The sequence below is a fragment of the Atractosteus spatula genome, unplaced genomic scaffold (assembly GCF_055471065.1).
Source record: "Atractosteus spatula isolate fAtrSpa1 unplaced genomic scaffold, fAtrSpa1.hap1 Scaffold_5, whole genome shotgun sequence".
In the NCBI taxonomy this organism is placed as follows: Eukaryota; Metazoa; Chordata; class Actinopteri; order Semionotiformes; family Lepisosteidae; genus Atractosteus; species Atractosteus spatula.
In genome coordinates, this window is record NW_028296879.1 from 567,418 (window position 1) to 580,072 (window position 12,655).

At 51.9% G+C, this 12,655-nt stretch overlaps 5 non-coding genes across 5 annotated transcripts; all 5 read right to left on the reverse strand.

Moving 5' to 3' along the window:
- Positions 1–139: 139 nt before the first annotated feature.
- LOC148806677 (U2 spliceosomal RNA) lies at positions 140–323 on the reverse strand. The gene has a single exon (XR_016089615.1). It is a non-coding gene; the product is annotated as a U2 spliceosomal RNA (small nuclear RNA).
- A 5,833-nt stretch (positions 324–6,156) lies between these two features.
- On the reverse strand, positions 6,157–6,347 carry LOC148806678 (U2 spliceosomal RNA). The gene has a single exon (XR_016089479.1). It is a non-coding gene; the product is annotated as a U2 spliceosomal RNA (small nuclear RNA).
- Positions 6,348–7,138: 791 nt separating this feature from the next.
- LOC148806679 (U2 spliceosomal RNA) lies at positions 7,139–7,329 on the reverse strand. Its single transcript, XR_016089480.1, has one exon. It is a non-coding gene; the product is annotated as a U2 spliceosomal RNA (small nuclear RNA).
- A 795-nt stretch (positions 7,330–8,124) lies between these two features.
- LOC148806680 (U2 spliceosomal RNA) lies at positions 8,125–8,315 on the reverse strand. Its single transcript, XR_016089481.1, has one exon. It is a non-coding gene; the product is annotated as a U2 spliceosomal RNA (small nuclear RNA).
- Positions 8,316–9,104: 789 nt separating this feature from the next.
- LOC148806681 (U2 spliceosomal RNA) lies at positions 9,105–9,288 on the reverse strand. The gene has a single exon (XR_016089617.1). It is a non-coding gene; the product is annotated as a U2 spliceosomal RNA (small nuclear RNA).
- Positions 9,289–12,655: the final 3,367 nt, after the last annotated feature.

The following is a 12,655-nucleotide window of genomic DNA, read 5'->3' on the forward strand; positions in this document are numbered from 1 at the left end:
GAGGGAGCACGGGAACGGGGAGGGGGAGAGAGAGAGACACAGAGACACACAGATGGACGAGAGACGAGACCGGAGAGGAAGGAGCTCCGGTCCACCTCGCTTGCTTGCTAGCTACGTCTGTCTTTTCACCGCTGAGAGAAGGTAGTGCACCGTTCCCGGAGGCGCTGCAATACCGGGCCGATGCGTGGAGAGGACGGAGCAAGCTCCTGATCCAGCTCCCTGTTCCAAAAATCCGTTTAATATGTGGTCCCCCGATGGGGGACGTATCAGATATTAAACTGATAAGAACAGATTTTTTTTTTTTTTACATTTATTATAACAATACAAGACAAAATCACAGAACATAAATCACAATCCACCAACGGCAAAACTTATTCCATTAGTCCAACAGCGGTTTCCATTTTTCTTTTGCTGCGTGAAAACCCCACCTACGCACCTCTACTGACAACATCTTATGCAGCTCAAAACGAACCCTCCCACATATTGCCCCAGCCCCTTCCACATGACCATGTTTGACCAGATTGTTTCTCGATCCCCATAACACAAATTTTACTATACTGATTAAAAACCAGATTACAAGGTCACGTCTCACAGATCTTGAAGACCTGCTCCACCGTCTCAGGATTTTATCTCCAGATAGAACAAACCCCGGTTCCAATTTATTAAAAAGGTCCGACATCTGCCCCCACACTGCTTTTGCAATCCTGCAACCCCAGAACACATGAGTGATTGACTCCACCTCTGCACATTGCGGTCTTGGGCAAGTCGCTGAACGAGCCAGCTTATGTCTGTGCATCACCTCCCTTACTGGCAGACGTCCCCACACACACATCCAATTTAAATCTTTGAGCCTGTTATCCAGGCTCTTAGGTTGCACCCTTTTCCATACATCAGTGGGAACCACAACATTGGATCCCTTTTCACTGCTCTTAGCTGTCTTATATAAGAGCCTGTGGGAGATAATCACTGGCCTGTCCGCATCTTTTGCGTACTTCCTTAACCATACGGCCGCATGTTCGTAGAACCATGGTAGGATTTCAGCCTTGGGAACGTCATTCCTCCACACTTCTGAAGGCCTGACGACCCAGGCGAACCAGAGCCGAACAAAGAACTGATGTTTGTATAAGATCTTGTCATCTACCGCTTTACACAGATCAGCCACAAATATGGCGTCTAGTTTAATGGGTAAATCTGGGACTTCTCTGCCTCCCTCACTGATGTCCCTGTACATATCTAGACGCTTCACATACTCATAACCACCCCCCCATACAAAATCAAAAACCATCTTAGTTAAGGAGCGTCTGAAACAAGCAGGCATAGGAAAGACCTTTGCAATGTGCACGAGACTTGGTAAGATGTCACCTTTGAGAACCAAAACCTTCCCTGAATAGGACAGTGATCTTTTTTTCCATAGGCCGAGTTTGCTACTCACCTGGGATAACCGAGTCTCCCAATTCCTTCTTCCAGCCCCTTCCCTATCAAAACACACCCCTAGTATCTTCAAGGAATTCATTTCTAGAGACAGACCTCCTACCACCTCATCCCTGTTACTCCATGGGCCGAAATACTGCACACTGCTCTTATTTCTGTTCAGTCTTGCACCTGTGCATTGGTTAAAGACTTCTATCAGCTCCAGTGCGACTAAAAGGCTTCTGTCTGAGCTCAAAGTTAGGACAACATCATCCGCGTAGGCCAACACTTTAGTTTGGAGGCCTCCGCTTCCCGGGATCACTATACCCTCAACCCTTCTATCTCGTCTTATCATCTCCAGTAGTGGCTCTACGTAGACCACATATAAGATTGGGGACAAAGGACAGCCTTGTCTGACACCCTTGCTTACATCAAAGGGTTCACTCATAAAGCCATTTATGTTGACTCTGGTGGAAGCACCTCCATACAGGGCCTTCAGCCAAGAGATGAAACTGCTGCTGACTCCATAACGATCTAACACATCCCATAAGCATTGATGATCCACCCTATCGAATGCCTTTTCTTGGTCAAGACTGGCTATCAACAGACACTGATGTCTGTCTTCTGCCCAAGCAATAGTATCTCTGAGCAGGCCAAGGTTCCAGTGTAGGGACCTACCCGCCACGCCACAGGTCTGATCCGGCTGTATTACTGATGGCAGGACTTTCTTTAACCTATCACACAATATTTTTGCCAAAATTTTGTATTCGACACACAATAATTGGATAGGCCTCCAATTTTCTAGCCTCTTAGGATCCCCTTTCTTAAATAACAGAGACAAAACTCCCTGTGCCATTGTGTCTCCCAAATCTCCACCATCTAGAATTGCTTGAAAGACTTCAAGCAGCGATGAGCCTATCAAATCCCAGAAAGTCAGGTAAAATTCTACCGGGATGCCATCAACCCCCGGAACTTTCCCAGTTTTCATTCTCCGAGTCGCCCCCTCAGCTTCGGCTAGCTCAATGCGTGTCGCTAAAGCCCTATTTTCCTCCGCACTGACCTTCTTCTCAATGTGCTCCAAACCACCAACCCCCTTTACTGACTCCCCCTCCCTCTTATTAAAGTAAGTAGTAAAGTACTTTACGGCTTCATCCAACATTCCATGCGGAGTACTTACCACCTCCCCCTCTGCAGTAAACAAACTCCCGAATGCTCTTTTAACCCGCTTGGCTTTAACTGATTTAAAAAGCAGACCTGAGACCTCTTCTTGTCCATCCAGAAAGCCGATGCCAGCTCTAATTAAAAGCTCTCTGGGTTGTCTAAGGTAAATTTCTCTAAGTCGCGCCTTCAGCTCCTGGGCTTTCGAGAAATTAAAATCTGCACCTTTGTTTGTCTCCTCATACATGTTTTCCAACTCTTTTTGAAGCCTTCTCACTTCAAAGTTCTTTCTTTGGTTTCGGCGCTTACAATACCGAATTGAGATTTGCTTCACCTGCCACTTAACATACTCCCACCATTGAATTAATGACGGCCACTCTTGTTTCTGTCCTAGCCAAAAGGACCATTTGTCTCTAATTAGCTCCTTGTAACCGTCCTCACTCAGCACGGCTGTGTTTAATTTCCAGTAACCTGGACCAAACTTAACCCCCACACCTTCCACCTCCACCACCAGCAGTTCGTGATCGGAAAAATAAAAGGGTATGACCGAGGCTTTAGCAATCGCCAACCCTCGAGACAAGAACACGTAATCCAATCTTTTGGCGGCCCCTGCTGCATTCCTCCAAGTAACTGGGGGAATCAACCCTACTGCTGCGGGCCCTTTAAAACTAAAACTATCAAAAAGGTCAAAATCCCTCAACAATTTGTTAATTTCTAGGGATCCTGCTGTTCTTTTAATTAGATCTTCATTAAAATCACCGGCAATCACTAGTTTTCTATTAGTCACACACCAGGGGACTAAGTCTGCAAAGAAACCCCCCCTTGATGTCCTATCCGCCGGTGCATAAACGACTATAAATCTCATTTTTGTGTTTAAGTATACCCCATCCACCACAAGAATTCTCCCTGGCCGCACAAAGTAAGTTTCTGTAACATCAATGCGGTTATTCCCAAATAATATACCAACCCCAGAAGAGTGTACTCCCCCCACACACCAAAAGGACTTCCCCGATTCCCAATCTTTAGAGAACCGCTTCACATCTGTATCACCACCCAAATGCACTTCCTGTAAAAAACATATATCAAACTTATTTTCACGCAAAATTTTAAACACAGCAATCCTTTTCGACCTATTTTTCAATCCCCTAACATTTACAGTTAGGATTTTGAAGGTCATCTCGACCTCCCATCATCTCTCCCCCCAGGATCCACATCTGGTTCTGCAGAGCTGTCCGTCTCCGAAGAACTTGTGTCACTTGTCCTATAAGGGGTTGAGCCTTCCTCCTCAGAAGTGGACTGCACCACGCTCGGAGCCACCGAAACGCAGCGCAGGTAAGGCGACTCCGGTACTCTTTCTCTTGACAGGTGCCCCTTCTGACCCCAATGCGACACTGCAGCCTCCTCCCGCTCAGGGGAGGACTCCATCACCATGCCTTCCTCTACACCCTCCTCTGCGTGAACGTCCTCCTTGGCCTTCTTCTCCTCCCCCGCAGGCAGCTCTTCTTCGGAATCCTCCCTTGGCCTTTTCTGGACTGCCGCATTCCCCTCCAGGTCGAAGTCACCCAGGTCCATCGCCAGGTCATCTTGCGGCAGGTGCTCGAACAGGTCCACGGCTCTAGCCACCTGACCAGCAGGTAAGCTACCGCTGCTGTCCAAACCGGTGTCTGATGCTTCACTCACATCCACCTCTGCTCTCTCTTCACCCTCGATCTCTTTGCCGTCACCTGTTTCGACGTTTTCATTCCTGTTCCCCTCTGTCTTCTCAGTTCCTTTGCCTTCCTCTCTTCTTTCGTCTTCCTCATCTCCTTCTTGCTCCGAGTCAGATTCCACCGGTGCGGCATCTGGGAAGCCTCTCTCTTGTTCCCTGGCCATCTCCGGGTCTCTCCATACGCATTCTCTGTACAGATGGTTTGTATCCCCACACAGAGAGCAAGTTTTCTGGAAACATCTCCCTTTAGTGTGGTCCCGTGCTCCACACCTCGAACAGGAGGTGGCAGTGCAGTCTTTGTCCATGTGGCCGAAGGAACAACACTTTCTGCAGTAGGACGGCTGGTTCTGATAATAAATGTAGCCTTTGCTTTGACCCAGGAAGAAGGCCGACGGGGGGTGCGAAAACCCGTCCGCGCGCCCAACATTCCGCCTGAGGCGCACCTGGTATCTGCGCCTCCCATTCCAGACCCGGAATCTGTCACCAATTATCTGGGGACCTGCCAGGACATCCACATGCATCCACAGGTAAGCAGTAATAATGTCGTCCTCAATGAAGGGGTCATGCATGTTTACAATTATAAATCGCACATCGTCCTGAGCCAGACCCAAAACGTCAAAGTCCCGTAACAGTTCGTCATTCACCATCTCCTCACACATCCCAGAGACTCTCTTGTAAATCTGGTCGCTGTTAAAGGTAGCATCAAAAAAGCCGAAAGGCCTGTTTCCTTGCAGACATTTCACTTCACTCGGTAAAACTTTCAAAATTCCAAACAAAATTTTGCATTCAAACTCATATCTACCCATCATTTCTTTCTCTCTCACCCATTTAAAGCGCAAGGTCCATTTCAGCCGAGGAGCCTGGCTGGCCCACCCGGGGGGGGCCTGGCCCTCGGCCATTGCGGGAAAACAGCCTTCCGACGCTCTTCGCAAAGGTCTTCAAAGTATCCTCCTTGCAAAAAAAAGGCAACTCTCCGGAAAACAGGAACCAGCAACACGAAAATTCCCTCTGGATCCAAACGTCTGCAGGCACTGGTAGCAGTCCAACGATCTCTCCCCTGGTCTTGGCCAAAAGGCCGAGAAGCGATGCCCGACGCCGGCCTTGGGCGGGCGCGCGGGCGTCCGGCTGGCGCGCAGCGGCGCAGGCCGACGCCTCTGGAGCCCGGTCCGCACGCGGCTGCCGGCCGCCCGGACTCCGCTCTCCCCCTCTCTTGCCTGCCTGCTTGCTCGCCTGCCTGCCCGCCAGTCCCGGGCGGGGGCCCTGCTCTTTGATCTCCTGTCAACGGCCCGACAACGACCGCAGCCGCGGGGGGCGCCAGCCGGCCGGCCTCCTTAGCTTAGGCCCCTCCCACCAGCAGCAGCCGTGCCGAGTGAGCTGCAAGCGAAAGCGGACCGTCGGCACCTGCGGGCAGAGGCAAGGGGCAGCGCTCTCTCGGGAGGGACGGGGACACACACACACCTGCCTGCCTGCCGAAAAAAAGAAAGAAAAGGTGTATATACTAAGTTTTTTGGAGGGAAAACGGCCGGCTGTCGAAAGGGGCCCGCCTGCAAGGACGGGGACACACACACACACACACACACACACACACACACACACACACACACACACACACACACACAAGCCACGCCTGCCTCCCTGGAAAAAGGAGGAAAAAACTAAGTTTTTTGGAGGGAAAACGCACGGGAGCCGAAAAGGGGGCCGGCCTGCTTGCCGAGAGAGTCGAGGCGCGGGAAAGTGCACGGAGGGAGCACGGGAACGGGGAGGGGGAGAGAGAGAGACACAGAGACACACAGATGGACGAGAGACGAGACCGGAGAGGAAGGAGCTCCGGTCCACCTCGCTTGCTTGCTAGCTACGTCTGTCTTTTCACCGCTGAGAGAAGGTAGTGCACCGTTCCCGGAGGCGCTGCAATACCGGGCCGATGCGTGGAGAGGACGGAGCAAGCTCCTGATCCAGCTCCCTGTTCCAAAAATCCGTTTAATATGTGGTCCCCCGATGGGGGACGTATCAGATATTAAACTGATAAGAACAGATACTACACTTGATCTTAGCCAAAAGGCCGAGAAGCGATGCCCGACGCCGGCCTTGGGCGGGCGCGCGGGCGTCCGGCTGGCGCGCAGCGGCGCAGGCCGACGCCTCTGGAGCCCGGTCCGCACGCGGCTGCCGGCCGCCCGGACTCCGCTCTCCCCCTCTCTTGCCTGCCTGCTTGCTCGCCTGCCTGCCCGCCAGTCCCGGGCGGGGGCCCTGCTCTTTGATCTCCTGTCAACGGCCCGACAACGACCGCAGCCGCGGGGGGCGCCAGCCGGCCGGCCTCCTTAGCTTAGGCCCCTCCCACCAGCAGCAGCCGTGCCGAGTGAGCTGCAAGCGAAAGCGGACCGTCGGCACCTGCGGGCAGAGGCAAGGGGCAGCGCTCTCTCGGGAGGGACGGGGACACACACACACCTGCCTGCCTGCCGAAAAAAAGAAAGAAAAGGTGTATATACTAAGTTTTTTGGAGGGAAAACGGCCGGCTGTCGAAAGGGGCCCGCCTGCAAGGACGGGGACACACACACACACACACACACACACACACACACACACACACACACACACACACACACAAGCCACGCCTGCCTCCCTGGAAAAAGGAGGAAAAAACTAAGTTTTTTGGAGGGAAAACGCACGGGAGCCGAAAAGGGGGCCGGCCTGCTTGCCGAGAGAGTCGAGGCGCGGGAAAGTGCACGGAGGGAGCACGGGAACGGGGAGGGGGAGAGAGAGAGACACAGAGACACACAGATGGACGAGAGACGAGACCGGAGAGGAAGGAGCTCCGGTCCACCTCGCTTGCTTGCTAGCTACGTCTGTCTTTTCACCGCTGAGAGAAGGTAGTGCACCGTTCCCGGAGGCGCTGCAATACCGGGCCGATGCGTGGAGAGGACGGAGCAAGCTCCTGATCCAGCTCCCTGTTCCAAAAATCCGTTTAATATGTGGTCCCCCGATGGGGGACGTATCAGATATTAAACTGATAAGAACAGATACTACACTTGATCTTAGCCAAAAGGCCGAGAAGCGATGCCCGACGCCGGCCTTGGGCGGGCGCGCGGGCGTCCGGCTGGCGCGCAGCGGCGCAGGCCGACGCCTCTGGAGCCCGGTCCGCACGCGGCTGCCGGCCGCCCGGACTCCGCTCTCCCCCTCTCTTGCCTGCCTGCTTGCTCGCCTGCCTGCCCGCCAGTCCCGGGCGGGGGCCCTGCTCTTTGATCTCCTGTCAACGGCCCGACAACGACCGCAGCCGCGGGGGGCGCCAGCCGGCCGGCCTCCTTAGCTTAGGCCCCTCCCACCAGCAGCAGCCGTGCCGAGTGAGCTGCAAGCGAAAGCGGACCGTCGGCACCTGCGGGCAGAGGCAAGGGGCAGCGCTCTCTCGGGAGGGACGGGGACACACACACACCTGCCTGCCTGCCGAAAAAAAGAAAGAAAAGGTGTATATACTAAGTTTTTTGGAGGGAAAACGGCCGGCTGTCGAAAGGGGCCCGCCTGCAAGGACGGGGACACACACACACACACACACACACACACACACACACACACACACACACACACACACACACACAAGCCACGCCTGCCTCCCTGGAAAAAGGAGGAAAAAACTAAGTTTTTTGGAGGGAAAACGCACGGGAGCCGAAAAGGGGGCCGGCCTGCTTGCCGAGAGAGTCGAGGCGCGGGAAAGTGCACGGAGGGAGCACGGGAACGGGGAGGGGGAGAGAGAGAGACACAGAGACACACAGATGGACGAGAGACGAGACCGGAGAGGAAGGAGCTCCGGTCCACCTCGCTTGCTTGCTAGCTACGTCTGTCTTTTCACCGCTGAGAGAAGGTAGTGCACCGTTCCCGGAGGCGCTGCAATACCGGGCCGATGCGTGGAGAGGACGGAGCAAGCTCCTGATCCAGCTCCCTGTTCCAAAAATCCGTTTAATATGTGGTCCCCCGATGGGGGACGTATCAGATATTAAACTGATAAGAACAGATACTACACTTGATCTTAGCCAAAAGGCCGAGAAGCGATGCCCGACGCCGGCCTTGGGCGGGCGCGCGGGCGTCCGGCTGGCGCGCAGCGGCGCAGGCCGACGCCTCTGGAGCCCGGTCCGCACGCGGCTGCCGGCCGCCCGGACTCCGCTCTCCCCCTCTCTTGCCTGCCTGCTTGCTCGCCTGCCTGCCCGCCAGTCCCGGGCGGGGGCCCTGCTCTTTGATCTCCTGTCAACGGCCCGACAACGACCGCAGCCGCGGGGGGCGCCAGCCGGCCGGCCTCCTTAGCTTAGGCCCCTCCCACCAGCAGCAGCCGTGCCGAGTGAGCTGCAAGCGAAAGCGGACCGTCGGCACCTGCGGGCAGAGGCAAGGGGCAGCGCTCTCTCGGGAGGGACGGGGACACACACACACCTGCCTGCCTGCCGAAAAAAAGAAAGAAAAGGTGTATATACTAAGTTTTTTGGAGGGAAAACGGCCGGCTGTCGAAAGGGGCCCGCCTGCAAGGACGGGGACACACACACACACACACACACACACACACACACACACACACACACACACACACACAAGCCACGCCTGCCTCCCTGGAAAAAGGAGGAAAAAACTAAGTTTTTTGGAGGGAAAACGCACGGGAGCCGAAAAGGGGGCCGGCCTGCTTGCCGAGAGAGTCGAGGCGCGGGAAAGTGCACGGAGGGAGCACGGGAACGGGGAGGGGGAGAGAGAGAGACACAGAGACACACAGATGGACGAGAGACGAGACCGGAGAGGAAGGAGCTCCGGTCCACCTCGCTTGCTTGCTAGCTACGTCTGTCTTTTCACCGCTGAGAGAAGGTAGTGCACCGTTCCCGGAGGCGCTGCAATACCGGGCCGATGCGTGGAGAGGACGGAGCAAGCTCCTGATCCAGCTCCCTGTTCCAAAAATCCGTTTAATATGTGGTCCCCCGATGGGGGACGTATCAGATATTAAACTGATAAGAACAGATTTTTTTTTTTTTTACATTTATTATAACAATACAAGACAAAATCACAGAACATAAATCACAATCCACCAACGGCAAAACTTATTCCATTAGTCCAACAGCGGTTTCCATTTTTCTTTTGCTGCGTGAAAACCCCACCTACGCACCTCTACTGACAACATCTTATGCAGCTCAAAACGAACCCTCCCACATATTGCCCCAGCCCCTTCCACATGACCATGTTTGACCAGATTGTTTCTCGATCCCCATAACACAAATTTTACTATACTGATTAAAAACCAGATTACAAGGTCACGTCTCACAGATCTTGAAGACCTGCTCCACCGTCTCAGGATTTTATCTCCAGATAGAACAAACCCCGGTTCCAATTTATTAAAAAGGTCCGACATCTGCCCCCACACTGCTTTTGCAATCCTGCAACCCCAGAACACATGAGTGATTGACTCCACCTCTGCACATTGCGGTCTTGGGCAAGTCGCTGAACGAGCCAGCTTATGTCTGTGCATCACCTCCCTTACTGGCAGACGTCCCCACACACACATCCAATTTAAATCTTTGAGCCTGTTATCCAGGCTCTTAGGTTGCACCCTTTTCCATACATCAGTGGGAACCACAACATTGGATCCCTTTTCACTGCTCTTAGCTGTCTTATATAAGAGCCTGTGGGAGATAATCACTGGCCTGTCCGCATCTTTTGCGTACTTCCTTAACCATACGGCCGCATGTTCGTAGAACCATGGTAGGATTTCAGCCTTGGGAACGTCATTCCTCCACACTTCTGAAGGCCTGACGACCCAGGCGAACCAGAGCCGAACAAAGAACTGATGTTTGTATAAGATCTTGTCATCTACCGCTTTACACAGATCAGCCACAAATATGGCGTCTAGTTTAATGGGTAAATCTGGGACTTCTCTGCCTCCCTCACTGATGTCCCTGTACATATCTAGACGCTTCACATACTCATAACCACCCCCCCATACAAAATCAAAAACCATCTTAGTTAAGGAGCGTCTGAAACAAGCAGGCATAGGAAAGACCTTTGCAATGTGCACGAGACTTGGTAAGATGTCACCTTTGAGAACCAAAACCTTCCCTGAATAGGACAGTGATCTTTTTTTCCATAGGCCGAGTTTGCTACTCACCTGGGATAACCGAGTCTCCCAATTCCTTCTTCCAGCCCCTTCCCTATCAAAACACACCCCTAGTATCTTCAAGGAATTCATTTCTAGAGACAGACCTCCTACCACCTCATCCCTGTTACTCCATGGGCCGAAATACTGCACACTGCTCTTATTTCTGTTCAGTCTTGCACCTGTGCATTGGTTAAAGACTTCTATCAGCTCCAGTGCGACTAAAAGGCTTCTGTCTGAGCTCAAAGTTAGGACAACATCATCCGCGTAGGCCAACACTTTAGTTTGGAGGCCTCCGCTTCCCGGGATCACTATACCCTCAACCCTTCTATCTCGTCTTATCATCTCCAGTAGTGGCTCTACGTAGACCACATATAAGATTGGGGACAAAGGACAGCCTTGTCTGACACCCTTGCTTACATCAAAGGGTTCACTCATAAAGCCATTTATGTTGACTCTGGTGGAAGCACCTCCATACAGGGCCTTCAGCCAAGAGATGAAACTGCTGCTGACTCCATAACGATCTAACACATCCCATAAGCATTGATGATCCACCCTATCGAATGCCTTTTCTTGGTCAAGACTGGCTATCAACAGACACTGATGTCTGTCTTCTGCCCAAGCAATAGTATCTCTGAGCAGGCCAAGGTTCCAGTGTAGGGACCTACCCGCCACGCCACAGGTCTGATCCGGCTGTATTACTGATGGCAGGACTTTCTTTAACCTATCACACAATATTTTTGCCAAAATTTTGTATTCGACACACAATAATTGGATAGGCCTCCAATTTTCTAGCCTCTTAGGATCCCCTTTCTTAAATAACAGAGACAAAACTCCCTGTGCCATTGTGTCTCCCAAATCTCCACCATCTAGAATTGCTTGAAAGACTTCAAGCAGCGATGAGCCTATCAAATCCCAGAAAGTCAGGTAAAATTCTACCGGGATGCCATCAACCCCCGGAACTTTCCCAGTTTTCATTCTCCGAGTCGCCCCCTCAGCTTCGGCTAGCTCAATGCGTGTCGCTAAAGCCCTATTTTCCTCCGCACTGACCTTCTTCTCAATGTGCTCCAAACCACCAACCCCCTTTACTGACTCCCCCTCCCTCTTATTAAAGTAAGTAGTAAAGTACTTTACGGCTTCATCCAACATTCCATGCGGAGTACTTACCACCTCCCCCTCTGCAGTAAACAAACTCCCGAATGCTCTTTTAACCCGCTTGGCTTTAACTGATTTAAAAAGCAGACCTGAGACCTCTTCTTGTCCATCCAGAAAGCCGATGCCAGCTCTAATTAAAAGCTCTCTGGGTTGTCTAAGGTAAATTTCTCTAAGTCGCGCCTTCAGCTCCTGGGCTTTCGAGAAATTAAAATCTGCACCTTTGTTTGTCTCCTCATACATGTTTTCCAACTCTTTTTGAAGCCTTCTCACTTCAAAGTTCTTTCTTTGGTTTCGGCGCTTACAATACCGAATTGAGATTTGCTTCACCTGCCACTTAACATACTCCCACCATTGAATTAATGACGGCCACTCTTGTTTCTGTCCTAGCCAAAAGGACCATTTGTCTCTAATTAGCTCCTTGTAACCGTCCTCACTCAGCACGGCTGTGTTTAATTTCCAGTAACCTGGACCAAACTTAACCCCCACACCTTCCACCTCCACCACCAGCAGTTCGTGATCGGAAAAATAAAAGGGTATGACCGAGGCTTTAGCAATCGCCAACCCTCGAGACAAGAACACGTAATCCAATCTTTTGGCGGCCCCTGCTGCATTCCTCCAAGTAACTGGGGGAATCAACCCTACTGCTGCGGGCCCTTTAAAACTAAAACTATCAAAAAGGTCAAAATCCCTCAACAATTTGTTAATTTCTAGGGATCCTGCTGTTCTTTTAATTAGATCTTCATTAAAATCACCGGCAATCACTAGTTTTCTATTAGTCACACACCAGGGGACTAAGTCTGCAAAGAAACCCCCCCTTGATGTCCTATCCGCCGGTGCATAAACGACTATAAATCTCATTTTTGTGTTTAAGTATACCCCATCCACCACAAGAATTCTCCCTGGCCGCACAAAGTAAGTTTCTGTAACATCAATGCGGTTATTCCCAAATAATATACCAACCCCAGAAGAGTGTACTCCCCCCACACACCAAAAGGACTTCCCCGATTCCCAATCTTTAGAGAACCGCTTCACATCTGTATCACCACCCAAATGCACTTCCTGTAAAAAACATATATCAAACTTATTTTCACGCAAAATTTTAAACACAGCAATCC